The 15,534-nt window shown below is 41.3% G+C and overlaps 1 protein-coding gene and 1 pseudogene across 1 annotated transcript in view; both read right to left on the reverse strand.

The window, feature by feature from the left end:
• LOC126470871 (protein tyrosine phosphatase domain-containing protein 1-like) overlaps positions 1-15,534 on the reverse strand; it is a 560,875-nt gene that overhangs the window by 275,365 nt on the left and 269,976 nt on the right. The gene's annotated exons all lie outside the window — the stretch shown is intronic.
• Positions 9,980-10,097, reverse strand: LOC126472334 (5S ribosomal RNA; annotated as a pseudogene).

A 15,534-nucleotide genomic window follows, 5' to 3' on the forward strand; every position in this document is an offset into this window, starting at 1 on the left:
TCAATTTTTATTTTATCTTTAAACAAAATAATTTAAAAATATACATCCTACATAAGTAAAAACTGAATTCTTTTCATTTTCTTGATAATACGGTAAAAATTTGATATACATCACTGAGAGGCTTATTTTTAAAATTTCAAAGCTGTAAGATGAAAGACAAATGAAGAAATACGCTATGGCCTCCCGAATACATCTTGTGTAATGGGCATGACGATAATATTAGAGATATTCTGTTCTATGAAGAGGCATCCGACAGTCGTTCTCCTTCCTAAACCATATGCGAAAAGAATAGGGGTCGATAATGCTGAAAGGATGTACACCCTTCGCCACACCTTGTACGATGGCTTGTGGAGTACAGATGTAGCTATAGACATGACATACCATTCAGTAAAAGTTACATGGATTATTAAAAAGTTCAGCTATAAAATCTATGGATCAAATGTGCTGCATCGTGGAAAAAATATGCTGTAAGACAGTGAACAAAACAATGAAATTATTTTAATGCTGAAATATATATAAAAATCATAATTTTATAAATTTTAGGATCTATTAGAATGTCCACGTTTCTGTACCCTCTGCAACAAAGGAACCACTCTTACTTTCTATTAGGACAGAGCCTACTAAATATACTTCACAGGAAACAGTAGGAATTGCTTCAGTAAATAAAGATTTGGTCCAAATCGGCAAATGGTTAAACGAACCATAGACAACATGTCAAACAGAAACATCATCTTTAATCGTCTTTTCGTTTCTGATTTAATTTGTCTCGGAAGGTAATACCCAAAATAATGTGGCTTTTTGCCGGCCAGAGTGTTCGAGCGGTTCTAGGCGCTACAGTCTGGAACCACGAGACCGCTACGGTCGCAGGTTCGAATTCTGCCTCTGGCATGGATGTGTGTGATATCCTTAGGTTTAAGTAGTTCTAAGTTCTAGGGGACTGATGACCTCAGAAGTTAAGTCCTATAGTGCTCAGAGCCATTTGAGCCATAATCTGGCTTTTTATTTATTCAAAATTCTGATTGATTTACAAAGCACATTCTAAACTACAGCAAAATCATGTGCATAGACCGGTATTCGTATTTTCTAAGCGTACCAATTAATAAGATGTATACGTATTACTGCAATAGCTTCTCTATGAAACAAATTTATTACTAACAAGACTGGATGTAAAGCAATATTAATATGCTTGTGGAAATTCATGAAACAGTGAACTTAAATAAACTTACTTATGACAACTATGGAGAGTAGAAGTGCGCCAAGTGAGAATATGGTTAACGCTATATCTGGTAGTCGGCGTGGTTATGGACCAGTTAATTAAACTGCAGTTACGAACAATGAAGTGCCCGACATTTTACTATCAAAATATATTGTATTTTATATCACTTACGAATGCTTAATCCGCAGATTCTTTCCTCAGATGACGTTCAGTTTCAGTTTAAAATGTAGTCGAGAGCAAATTTTTAGACAGCACCTATTTGTTGCAGATAGGCTAAGGTAAAATTGAGGAATTATTAACAACATATTAGTTTTCCAGTTATTACCCAGAGTAACCTATGCGTGGGTAGAAAAGTGGATTCGTGTGCAGGTCAAGATGTGGCATACTTGCAGAGAAGTATTATGACGAATACCGCCCAAGATGATTGAGCCAGGGTAAGTGAATATTTCATAGTGTTATAAATACGCAAATCACTCTCTCACAGCGTTTTCGATGTATGCTTTAAAAGGAGGAAGTAAAGTAACCATCTACCCTGTCATCTACATCGGAGGTCTTTATAGTCACATTAGATAAAGTGAAGAAGGATGGTGGCAAGTAGAAAAAGGAAGGTTATTTTAACCTTGTTAATACACGTCACGTAGTAACACCTAAATGATTTCTAATAGCGCAACCTTTTTTGCGGAAAAATGAAGATGCAAAGCAACTACCAGAATAATCAAGACATATTTCGTACCACTTTTTTGCTTTGGTTACAAGCAAATATACCGTTACAGTCACTGTTTGTTACGGTAGGTGCTCATATTTCAGTTGGAACGCTGCATCATAAAATAGATCGTGTAACCGTTTAGTGACATGTTGTTGTTGTGGCCTTCAGTCTGAAGACTAGTTTGATGCAGCTCTCCATACTACTCTAATCTGTACAAGCTACTTCATCCGAATAATTACTACAACCTACATCCTTCTGAGTCTGCCTACTGTATTCATCTCTTGGTCTCCCTCTTCGAATTTTGGCCACCATACTTCCCTCCAATACTGAACCGGTGATCTCTTTATGTATCAGAATGTGTTCTGTCAACTGGTTTCTACTTTTAGTCAAATTGTGAAACAAATTTCTTCTCTCCCCAATTCTATTCAGTACCTCCTCATTAGTTACATGATCTACCCATCTAGTCTTCAGTAATCTTCTGTAGCACCACATTTCAAAAGCTTCTATTCTCTTCTTGTATAAGCTGTTTATCATCCATCTTTCACTCCCATAAATTGCTACACTCCATACAAATACCTTCAGAAAAGACTTCCTAGCAATGGCTCCTATATTCTATGTTAACAAATTTCTCTCCTTCAGAAACGCCTTTCTTGCTATTGCCAGTCTACGTTTTATATCCTCTCTATTTCGGCCATCATCAGTTATTTTGCTAGCCAAATAGCAAAACTCATCTACTACTTAGAGTGTTTCGTCATCTGATTTAATTTGACTCCATTCCATTATCCTTGTTTTGCTTTTTTTAATGTTCATCTTATATCCTCCTTTCAAGATACTATCCATTCCGCTCAGCTGCTCTTCGAAATCCTTTGCTGTCTCTGATAGAATTACAGTGTCATTGGAAAACCTCGAAGCTTTTATTTCTTCTCCCTGAACTTTAATTTCTACTCCAAAATTTTCGTTGGTGAACTTTACTGCTTGCTCAGTGTACAGATTGAATAATATTGGCAAAAGGCTACAATATTTTCTTACTCCATTCTCAGCCGCTGCTTCCCTTTCGTACCACTCGACACATAATTGCCGTCTAGTTTCTCTATAAGTTGCAAATAGCCTTTCACTCTCTATATTTTACCCATGTTACCTTCAGAATTTCACATAGTATTCCAGTCAACCTTCTAAAAAGCTTTCTCTAAGATTACAAATGCTCTAAACGTAAGTCTGCTTTTCCCTAACATATCTTCTAAGATAAATCGTATGGTCAGTATTGCCTCGAGTGTTTCTACATTTCTCCAGAATCCAAACTGGTCTTCCCCAAGGTCAGATTCTACCACTTTTTCAATTCTTCTGTAAAGAATTCGTGTTAATATTTTGCAACCATGACTTATTAGACTGATAGTTCGATAATTTTCACATCTATCAGCAACTGCTATCTTTGGAATTGGAATTACTACATTCTTCTTGAAGTCTGAGGGTATTTCGCTGGTCTCATACATCTTGCACACCAGATGGAAGAGTTTTTGTTAAGGTTGGCTGTCCCAAGGCTATCAGTAGTTCTGACGGAATATCGTCTGCTCCTGGGGCATTGTTTCAACTTAGTTTTCTGGTGCTGTGTCAAACTCCTCTCGCAGTATCATATCGCCAACCTCTTCTCCCGTGACATCAAAGAATTTCTACTAGGCCTTGTCGGTTTATCCATTTCAAAAATGGTTCAAATGGCTCTGAGCACTATGGGACTTAACATCTGTGGTTATCAGTCCCCTAGAACTTAGAACTACTTAAACCTAACTAACCTAAGGACATCACACACATCCATGCCCGAGGCAGGAATCGAACCTGCGACCGTAGCGGTCACGCGGTTCCAGACTGAAGCGCCTTTAACCGCACGGCCACACCGGCCGGCGTTTATCCATTTGATCCTCTTCTGCCTTCACTATTTCATCTCTTAAAGCTACCCACTCGTCTCCTTTAATATTTCTTTCTCCGGTTCTGGTCAACCACTGGCAAATGCTCCCTCAGAACCTCTAAACACCCTTTCGTCCTTTAAACTTATACTGTTCCCACCACATCATTTCCTACGGTTTTGCAGTTTCTTCAGTTTGAATCTGCACTTAATAATTAATAAATTGTGGTTACAGTCCACATATCTTCCTGAAAATGTCTTGCAAATTAAAATCTGGTCCCGAAATCTCTGACTTGCCATTATACACTGAAGAGCCAAAGAAACTGGTACACCTGCCTAATATCGTGTAGGGCTCCCACGAGCACGCAGAAGTGCCGCAATACGACTTGACATGGACTCGACTATGTCTGAAGTAGTGCTGGAGGGAATTGACACCATGAATCTAGCAGGGCTGTCCATAAATCGGTAAGAGTACGAGGGGGTGGAGATCTCCTGTGAACAACAGTTGCAAGACATCCCAGATATGCTCAATAATGTTTATGTTTGGGGAATTTGGCAGCCAGCGGAAGTGCTTAAACGCGGAAGAATGTTCCTGGAGTCACCTTGTAGCAATGCTGGACGTGTGGGATGTCGCATTGTCCTGCTAGAATTGCCCAAGTCGATCGGACTGCACAGTGGACATGAATGGATGCAGGTGATCAGACAGGATGCATACGTACGTGGCACTTGTAAGAGTCGTAGCTAGACGTATCAGGAGTTCCAAATCACTTCAAATGCACACGCCCCACACCATTACAGAGCCTCCACCAGCTTGAACAGTCCCCTGTTGACATGCAGGGTCCATAGATTCATGAGTTGTCTCCATACCTGTACACTTCCATCCAACCAGGCAACATGTTTCCAGTCATCAACGGTCCACTATCCTTGTTGACGGGCCCAGGCGAGGCGTAAAGTTTTGTGTCGTGCAGTCATCAAGGCTACACGACTAGGTCTTCGGCTCCGAAAGCCCATATCGATGATGTTTCGTTGAGTGGTTCGCATGCTGACACTTTTTGATGGCCCAGCATTGAAAACTGCAGCAATTTGGGGAACGGTTGCACTTCTGTCACGTTGAACGATTTTCTTCAGTCATCGTTGGTCCCGAACTTGCAGGATGTTTTTCCGGCCTCAGCGATGTCAGAGATTTGATATTTTACCGGATTCCTGATATTCACGGTAGACTTCATCGCTACCTCAGAGATGCTGTGTCGCGTCGCTCATGTGCCGACTATAACGTTCAAACTCACTTAAATCTTGGTAGCCTGCCATTGCAGAAGCAGTAACTGACATAAAAACTGCGCCAGACACTTGTTGTCTTATATAGGCATGGCCGACCGCAGTGTCGTCTTCTGCCTGTTTACATATCTCTGTATTAGAATACGCACGCCTATACCAGTTTCTTTGGCGCTTCAGTGTATAATCTATACGCAAGAAAGGCAAGAAACAGAGGCGTAGCAAGGGGTGTGCGGTTCGCACCGGGTACCAGCTTCGTAAGGGTGACAAAACTTGCCAGGTTCTGTGGCACAGTACTAAAACATGTTTTTTTCGTCGTTTCATTCCTGATACTTACGGAAGCCGGCGGGAAACTAGTGAACTTACGTACTGAACCTGATATTGCTTGCAAACAGTATTCTCACACAGTTCTTGAGACAGTGATGCCAATTATCTTAGTTTGATACTTTTTTAAAGGCCATTGTTAACATAGTTTCTCAGTCAGTAAACTATTTTTTATGAGTTGATTGTGCTGTTAAATGTTTCATGCTCTTATAATTTGGTAGCAAATATGGATTTCAGATTTTAAAATAAAGAATAGCAATGTTTTAAGAGCGAACATCCTATGGTGCCTAAGAAATTCAGGTTGTGGATTCGGATTTAGAGTCTCTTGAATTCAAAAAGTGTTCTTCCACAAAACATGGAGCTTAATATTTGTAACGATGTATGTAGAGGGGAGGGGGGGGGGGTTGAGAAGTAAACTTACGTTATCTGACAGGACCCCCATGGAAGACAAGTGATCGTAAGATAATGAAACTTTGTGGAAACATTGGTAAGGACACGTGGAAGAGAACAAACGAATTAACCATTGAAAGAAACCCATTTTCATTTCCACATGAGACGTTAACATCTGTTAATTGTGTACCATGTTTACGTTACAGGTTACAAACGTTGCTCAATGTGACGACGTTCTGCATCCACGACAACCTAGAACCCCACAAGAGATACCGTTTCACAATTGTTCGCAGTACATTTTGAACAGCGGGCTGTGGAATGTTCAGCTGTCGTGATACAGCTCTTGCCCTACTTCAGGATCGCACACTGCGACCAGCATTCTTAGCCATGGCAACAGTAACTTCTTCAAAGATTTGTGGCGCAACTGGCCATCGGCCAATTGCCAAATCGCTATTTAATTCGGACTTCCGAATCACGTTCAATACCAGTGCGGGAAGAGAATCTCTCCGTATGCCTTTAATGCATCGATACGCGCGAAGAGCAGCAAGGCTATTGATGTTATTTTGTTAACACAGCTTTACGAGTAAGGCCCCGCTCACCTTGTGCAGACCCATATTCATTGTTTGCAACTGTCATGCACGCTGATGCTGGTGTTTCAGCCCTACGTCGCAGTGCTAGTACCGGTGCCTAACAGCAAGTCATGATACTAACACTGCAAATAACGCAAATCCTGCAGCGCACAGTCTGAACCTCTTTCCTATAAATTTGGGTGCCAATACGATAAATCGTTCTCCGTCTACACTTGTTTAAGTTGCTGAAGTTTGTTATAACCACTCTGTATATTAAATTATGAATTCCTTCAAGATCAGGTACTCGAGTCTGTCGTATATGTTTGTTAAATTATTTATGGACGCAATGCTCTTTCCTGAATAGTTTTACATTTTTTAATTATGTAATGTAAATGGACACTTTCTTGCGTCGGATAAAAGTAACCTGCGAGAATTTCCTTTTGTCTAATCCGAAACTTTCTATATCTTGCATACAGATCAGATCAGTGAAATCATTCATTACGTTCACAAGCAGAACATGCAACTAGAAATAAAGGACTCATTTCTAGGTTATCTGCAGCAAAGTGGGAAGGAAGCCGTTAGCATAACGGAAGATAACTTACAGGTTAGTGAACACGATAGTCGGCATGTAAAAATGTGCTGAGGACACGGATACGATAGTGCTACTAAATTAGCTGGATTGCACTCAGCAGTCCAAGAAAGAATTTGTGAACTTAATTCTGAGACACTGTTCCTACCGTGCGCAAACCACTCTCTCAATCTGCGCGGATCGCATGCTTTTGCAACAGTTCCGTGTCTGACTTTTTTGGTACCTTAGAAGGTTTGTACATGTTTGGCTCAGCTTATGCCCATAGATGGACGATCTTTCTGAAAGGCGATGGAGTTACAGTTAAGAGACTTGCAGAAACAGAATGGAGTGCTCACTACGAAGCCTTTAACATTATATTTCAGAGTTTTAAAAAGATTGTCGATGCCACTAAGAAACTTTCAGATTGTTCTGAAACCATAGAAACCAGCGGAGCTCCTCGAACACTGTAGCCTTCGTTGCGTGATTTCTCTTTTTTGCTTTTATATAGTGCTGTCCTAGAAGAAGTCAGCCATAACCAAAAGTATTTACGTATTCTTGGAGTTGCCTTCGGAATGTGTATTACCAAGATAAGTCTAAAGCTCTTTTTGAAAGAGAAGAGAGATTATCTCGTTCAAGAAGCACTTCACTTTGCGAGGAACGCATCTGACTAGATATGCATTCTTAGAGTAAAAGTAGAACTATCAGGAAGAAGAAAATGATGCCTAGAGAGAAGGTTGCAACTGATACGCTGACTGTCCACAGCTTGTGGTCGTGCGGTAGCGTTCTCGCTTCCCGCGCCCGGGTTCCCGGGTTCGATTCCCGGCGGGGTCAGGGATTTTCTCTGCCTCGTGATGACTGGGTGATGTGTGATGTCCTTAGGTTAGTTAGGTTTAAGTAGTTCTAAGTTCTAGGGGACTGATGACCATAGATGTTAAGTCCCATAGTGCTCAGAGCCATTTGATACGCTGACTACGCACCAGGAAGTAAGAAAGTCAATGTTACAGTTCATCGATAGGTCTCTGCAAGAAATCGAGGCGCGTTGCAAACTCATGGAACGTACACTATGCGATCAAAAGTGTCCAGACACCTGGTTGAAAATGACTTACAAGTTCGTGGCGCCCTTCATCGGTAATGTTGGAATTCAATACGGTGCTGGCCCACCTTTAGTCTTAATGACAGCTTCCACTCCCGCAGGTATACGTTCAGTAAGGTGCTGGAAGGTTTCTTTGGGAGTGGTAGCCCATTCCTCGCGGAGTGTTGCACTGAGGAGACTTATCGATGTCGGTCGGTGAGGCCTGGCACGAAGTCGGAGTTCCAAAACACCCCAAAGGTGTTCTATACGATTCAGGTCACGACTCTGTGCAGGACAGTCCATTACAGGGAATTTATTGTCGTGTAACCACTCCGCCACAGGCCGTGCATGATGAACAGGTGCTCGATCGTGTTGAAAGATGCAATCGCCATCCCCGAATTGCTCTTCAACAGTGGGAAGCAAGAAGGTGCTTAAAACATTAATGTAGGCCTGCGCTGTGATAGTGCCACGCAAAACAACAAGGGGTGCAAGACCCCTCAATGAAAAACACGACCACACCATAACACCACCACCTCAGAATTTTACTGTAGGCACTACACCCGCTGGCAGAAGACGTCCACAGGGCACTCCCCATACCCACGCCCTGCCATCGGATCGCCACATTGTGTACCGTGATTCTTCACTCCACACAACGTTTTTCCACTGTTCAACCGTCCAATGTTTACCCTCATACACCAAGCGAGGCGTCGTTTGGCATTTACCGGCGTGATGTGTAGCTTGTGAGCAGCCGCTCGACCATGAAATGTAAGTTTTCTCACCTTCCGCCTAAGTGTCATAGTACTTGCAGTGGATTCTGATGCAGTTTGGAACTCCTGTGTAATGGCCTGGATAGATATCTGCCTATTACACATTACGGCCCTCTTCAACTGTCGGCGGTCTCTGTTAGCCAACAGACGAGGTCGGCCTGTAGGCTTTTGTGCTGTACGTGTCCCTTCACGCTTCCGCTTCACTTTCACATCGGAAACAGTGGACCTAGGGATGTTTAGGAGTGTGGAAATCTCGCGTGCAGACGTATGATACAAGTGACACCCAATCACCTGACCACGTTCGAAGTCCGTGAGTTCCGCGGAGCGCCGCATTCTGCTCTCTCACGATGTCTAACGACTACTGGAGTACCTGGCAGTAGGTGGCAGCACAGTGCACCTAATATGAAAAACGTATGTGTTTGGGGAGTCAGGATAGCTTTGATTACATAGTGTATATCAGGTAGTTCTCCTGTTTTAGAGCTGAGAAATCTGATTAAAGCCCCAGGAATGGATTTTCTCACGATTGTAAAATGTTTCGTTGACAGTTAAGATGATAATTCTGAAGATTGTATCCTCAGACGCATAAGAAGAGCTCTGGAAGCTGCCAAAGTTCTAAAAGAAGTGTCTCTTGGTTGGATATCATTAAGATTTTTACAGTTTATGCGTGGATATAAGTTCTCCAAATATCTTCCAAACCTCATTTTCGCGGTAAGATTTTTCTTAACTTTGTGTATTTCGGTAGTGTCGTGTGAAAGCAGTTTGTCAAAACTCAAACAAATAAAGAATAATTTTAGGTCCACTATGAGTTAGGCACGACTCTGTAGTTTGATAATTTTGTGTTTCGAAAATAGTGTAGCTAATGATAACGTGTTGTTGACAATTTCAAAATTTTCAGCAGAAAAAGTTCGAAGTAAGAGATTCTGTGCTTCATGTTACAGGCACCTACCGCTAAAAAGAGTTTTTGTAGCTTACTTCCACAAAAAAACTAAACTCCTCCTGAACAGGCCATGAAGGCACAACGGAACCGACCGGCCGCCGTGTCATCCTCAGGCGACAGGCGTTATTGGATGCAGATACGAAGGGGCATGTGGTCAGCACACCACTCTCCCGACCGCATGTCACTTTACGAGACAGGAGCCGCTACTTCTCAATCAAGTAGCTCCTCACTTTGCCTAACAAGGGCTGAGTGCACCCCACTTGCCAACAGCGCTCGGCAGACCGGATGGTCACCCATCCAAGTGCTAGCGCAGCCCGACAGCGCTTAACTTCGGTGATATGACGGGAACCGGTGTTACCACTGCGGTAAGGCCGTTGACAGCTTACTTATACTATTTCATTAATAATCAATTATACTATATTATTTATAAAAATGCGTTATAGTTGTTTGTTTCGAAACATAAAAACGATTTACAAAACAATTGATACTACACATTACTTTCTTAACCAATAACGTCAAAGTTGCTTCCCCCAAAAAATTATTTTATGCTTTGTGGTGCTTGGGGCGGAGGTGGCGAGGGGGGGGGGGGGGGGGGGAGGATGTGACAAGCCTAAACTCTGCACTGGGAGTCAAACTACCTACCTACGCCACTGCCAGTAAAACACTTAAGGATGCAGTTATTAACAAAGAAAATAAAAATTAATTTAATGCACTATATAGGATCTGTCGCTTAAGAGTCGTTAGGCGCCTTTTCTTTTGCATTTCTACAGATATTTGCAATTTTGTTTTTTCAATGTGTAGCTGGAGTCAGCACAAACAATTACTGCTCATCACGTCTTTCATGCGATGCCCATTGTCGACGGAAAGCGTCGGTTTGTTTGCCGTTACAAAAAAAAAAATTATTTTTAAAGCGGGCATTTACGAGCCCATTCAATAGAGCGGTTCCACATTAGTCTAGTGCAATATTCGTTTTAACGATATATATTGACAGGAATGGTAAAACACAAAGAATTACCAGTACTCCAACAGCGAGCGAGTAACGCTGCTGCATGGCAGTAGCAGTCAGTGTGGGTCAAGATAGGCACTGTCGCTGGTCGAGTACTGGTTATTCTTCGTGTTATATTGTTACTGTTAATATATATCGATAAAACGAATATCACACTAGGCCAATCTGGGACCAGTCTACTGAATGGGGACGTAAAATCCCGCTTTGAAAAAAGATTCTGTTTGGAATGAGCACTGAGCGTCGCGTTAAAAAAAGTGATGAGAGTATTCGTTTGGGCTGAGTATAGCTCCATATTCCAAAAACGAAATTCCAAATATCTACCGAAACATCACAGAAAATGCAGTTGAAGACTATTAGGAGAGCATCCGGTATATGTTTCTGTATATCGTGTACTTTCGAGACATAAATCCCAATAATGAAAACGGAGTATCGCTGAAACTAGTTCATATAACGCAAATTAAGTGTTTTGCCTCAAGAAGAACTTGTAAAATCCCTGTTGCTAGTAAGTTCTCAGATCACCTTATGTGTCTTTAATGGGACTGATACTTCTCAATACTAACCTTCAAGAGTAGGTTAAAGTGAGCTTCACTTTACTCTTAAATGAGGTTTTCTTCTGCAGCTGCTGGATTTCTCTCGTGTTGTAAGTGTATTATGTTCTTTTGCAACTAACAAAGAAATTTCTTGTGTACTGTTCTGTACTGTTGTTTCCACATCATGTTCTACTTCAAGCTCATCGGATTTGTTATGTTAGTGCAGCGTCTTACAGCAGCGTCGAAAATTCGTGACCACACACGTCGCAGCAGGCATTACAGCTGCTGTTGGCGCTTACGAAGCTCGTTTGCTCACTGCTTGTTTATGAATTCCGTTGTCCTTGTCCCGGCTATTGTTATAGCAAAGATAGAGTTCCATTAACATCAACATTATCTGAGCCTCTACTCAGGAGCCGTCCTTGTCGTGGTCGCCTCGTAACTGGTGTAAAAAAAGATAAGGAACTATTTATGGGCCAATATACGTAAAATACCACAGAAAACCTAAGTTCAGCCGGGAATCTGAACAGGTGCCACTTCAGAGTAGAAGCATACGTCGTGAAAATTGTAAGAGATAAAAGGCGGACGTAATGACTAGAGTGGACATAATCGGCGTTTCAATTTGCGGATCCGTACAGAGTTGCAATCATACGGCAACCTCATAAAAGTGTCACTCGAAACCCCCCATCACGAAATAGTCATTTGAAGGAGCCAGGATATCACTTACCTCGCAGTCAAGTATCGTATCGTTTTGATTATTCTCACTTCATCTAATTATTGCAAATTTTTATAACAAGCTGTGTACTTCTAATACAACTGTATTGAAGAAGTAGTTGCTTACCGAGAAATTCCCATGTCGACGAACGCTTTATCGGGGGCCATCAAAAATGGTTCTGAGCACTATGGGACTTAACTGCTGAGGTCATGAGTCCCCTAGAACTTAGAACTACTTAAACCTAACTAACCTAAGGACATCACACACATCCATGCCCGAGGCAGGATTCGTACCTGCAACCGAAGCGGTCGCGCAGTTCCAGACTGTAGCGCCTAGAACCGCTCGGCCACTCCTGCCGGCTCTGGGGCCATCGTCAACTAACAACTACTTTTGTGGAATGGCGTCTAGGCGGGCACAATGGCCAGACAATGGACAGTATGCCCGCCACTACGGACAATATACCTGTCCAGAAGTAAAACATTTTTTCGTTCTGCTTTTACTGTAATTTATGGAACAAATACTGAATGTAATTGTAAAATAAAAGGTATACCTTCATAAATAATGATAATATTAACGTACTCGCAGTTGCGAATATGGACAACCATCACGTTTGCGATGGAATGACGACAGTAAAAATTTGTGCCGGACAAAAGAACACTGCTAGTCCACACATGACAAATGTCCCTATTATCTGTATGTTTGATGCTGATGTACTCCTGTTGCCAGCAACATCCTCAGATCTGTTCATGTTAAAACAAGTGTGGGATCAACTCGGGCGTCATCTCCGTCCCAGTGTCAATATCCGGTATATCAAGGAACAGCTCTGATAGTTGTGGGGCATCTAGCCTCACGAGAGGATACACCGACTATATGACACTCTTCCCAACAGAATCTGTGCGCTCATCAAGTCATGGCAAGTGGGGGGCGGTTAGGGAGGGGGATGCAAAGTGATACCGATCAGTGGGCTTATACCTCGAAGTTCTTTGTAAAACTGATTCGATTTTGTAAGCACTGAAATTACATCGCACACCCTCTCAACCTGTGAATTTTCGTTTGGTTTCCTCCTCTTCTTCTGGACACTTCGCTTTCTGTCAGGCAGAGGATTTACAGAAGAGTGGAATAAATGGTAGAAGCAGAGCTCAGGGAGGACCAATTTGGATTCCCAGGAAATGTAGGAACAGGCAAGGGGATACTGACTTACGACTTAGACTGTAACTGGAATTCTTCTTCTTCGGTTATCAACCCACAGGTTGGTTGGCAGCAGCACGCCATTCCGTTCTTTTGTCAACTTTCTTCTTCATATCTGCATAGGTCTGGCACCCGGTGTCATTTATTACTTGTTGAATGTAGCTTAATCTAGGTCGTCCTCGGCGAGTTCTTCCTTCAATGATTCCTTCTAATATTCTCTTAATGAAGTTGTTATGCCGTAAAATGTGACCTATGAAGGTTATTCTTCTTTTCTGTATATTTCGCCAAAGAGATCTGTTTTCTTTCACTCTTCTGAGGACATCTTCGTTTGTAGCCTTGTCTCGCCAGCTGATTTTTTCCATTCTCCGGTAGCACCACATTTCGAATGCCTCTAATCTTCTCTTTTCTTCTTTTCCACTAGTCCAAGTTTCACATCCGTAAAGGGCTGTACTCCACACATAGGTTTTCATGACTCTCTTTCTTACGTCTAAACTAACATTTCTACTCGTCAGTAAGTTTCTTTTTCCATTGAATGCTATTTTGGCAAGTTGTATTCTGTTTTTAATGTCACTTTTGCTCCTTCCATCTGCTGTTATTTTGCTACCTAAGTAGTTAAATTCTGTAACCTGCCCTAGTTTCTCTCCCTTTATTGTTATTCGTATGGGTTCATTGTAGTTCAGGGCGCCACTCACCATCACTTTAGTCTTTTTCTTATTTATTTTCATTCCATACTGTTCTTTTAAGGTGTTTTCCATTTCATTGAGTGCGGCTTCTAAATCTTCTTTCCTTTCTGTAATTATGGCGATATCATCTGCATATCGCAACATATCTATTTTCATTCCGTTAAGTTTTATTCCTACTTCAATATTCTCTCTTATTTTGTCTATTGCTTCTTGGATATATGCGTTGAAAATTACTGGAGATAGTGGGCATCCCTGTCTCACTCCTTTCCTTATTCTTGCTGTTTCTTCTTTGTTTTCCTTCTTAACTAAGGCTGTTTCATTTTGGTATATTTTAAAGATTATCCTTCTATCATTATATTTCAGACCAGCCTTCTTCAGAATTCTAAACATTTCTGGCCATACAACATTGTCAAATGCCTTTTCGAGGTCTACGAAGGCTATAAATACTTGTTTGTTTTTGGAAATTTGTTTCTCAATTATTAGTCTTAAAGATAAGATTGCTTCCCTCGTCCCTACACCGCTTCTAAAACCGAATTGGTCTTCACTTAGAGTGCTATTCAATTGGTTTTCAACTCTTTTCAAAATTATTCTTATTAGAATTTTTGATGCGTGTGAAAGAAGACTGAGTGTTCGATGGTTTTCACAGTCCATAGTAGATGCTTTCTTAGGTATGGGGAATATGATGCATTTCTGATAGTCTTCAGGAACTTCACCTGTTTTGTATATTTTCTGTATGAGTTGCAGTAATGTAGCTTTCATTTTGTCTCCTGATTTCTTAATTAGTTCAGAAGGTATATCATCAACACCTGCCGCTTTCTTATCTGGTAGTTCTTTTAGTGCTTTTTCAAATTCATCTTTCAGAATTGTGTCCCCTAGTTCTTCTTTCTCTACTTCTTCGCTTAATTCTATCATATTATCTGTTAGAGGGTCTCCTTGATATAGCTCTTCAATGTATTCTTGCCATCTCTTCAGCGTGTCATATCCAAATAGTACCTTGCCCTCTTTGTTCTTTATAGTTCCTGAAGATTTTACTTTCCGTTTAGCAAAGTTTTGTTTTATTGTTCTGTAGGCCAAGTCAGTTTTTCCTTTAACCATGTTTTCCTCCACCTCTTTACAAATGCTGTTGAGGTAATTTTCTTTTGCTTTCCTAGATTCTCTGTTTATTTGGTTTCTAAGCTTTCTATATTTGTTTTCGCTTTGCTCGTCAGAGGCATTTTTGTATAGTCTTCTTTCTTCCATTAGACAAATTATTTCAGGTGTTATCCACTCTTTCCTGTTTACAGGTTTGGCTTTCCCAATAAATTCTTCTGCTGCTTTATGTATGCCTTCTTTGATTTGTTTCCACTCCTCGTTAGTACTCCCGGGAATAATGTTTGATGCCATCTCATCAGTTTTCCGTGCATAAGGGATCACTAGTTCTTCAGACTTTAGGTTATCTCTGTTCCATACTTTGTTCGTTTTTCTCTCTAATCGCTTGAGTTTGAGTAAGCATTTCATCATTACAAGGTTGTGATCACTATTAATATCCGCAGACGGGTAGCTTCTGCAATCCTTGATTTGGTTTTTAAAACGCGATTTTACTAATATATAGTCGATTTGGTGTCTTCTAGTATCTCCTGGGGCTTTCCACGTGTACCTTCTTCTTTTATGGTGGTTGAAAAGGGAGTTCGCTATGACCAACTTGTTTTTGGCACAAA

The sequence above is a fragment of the Schistocerca serialis genome, chromosome 3 (genome assembly GCF_023864345.2).
Source record: "Schistocerca serialis cubense isolate TAMUIC-IGC-003099 chromosome 3, iqSchSeri2.2, whole genome shotgun sequence".
Classification (NCBI taxonomy): Eukaryota; Metazoa; Arthropoda; class Insecta; order Orthoptera; family Acrididae; genus Schistocerca; species Schistocerca serialis.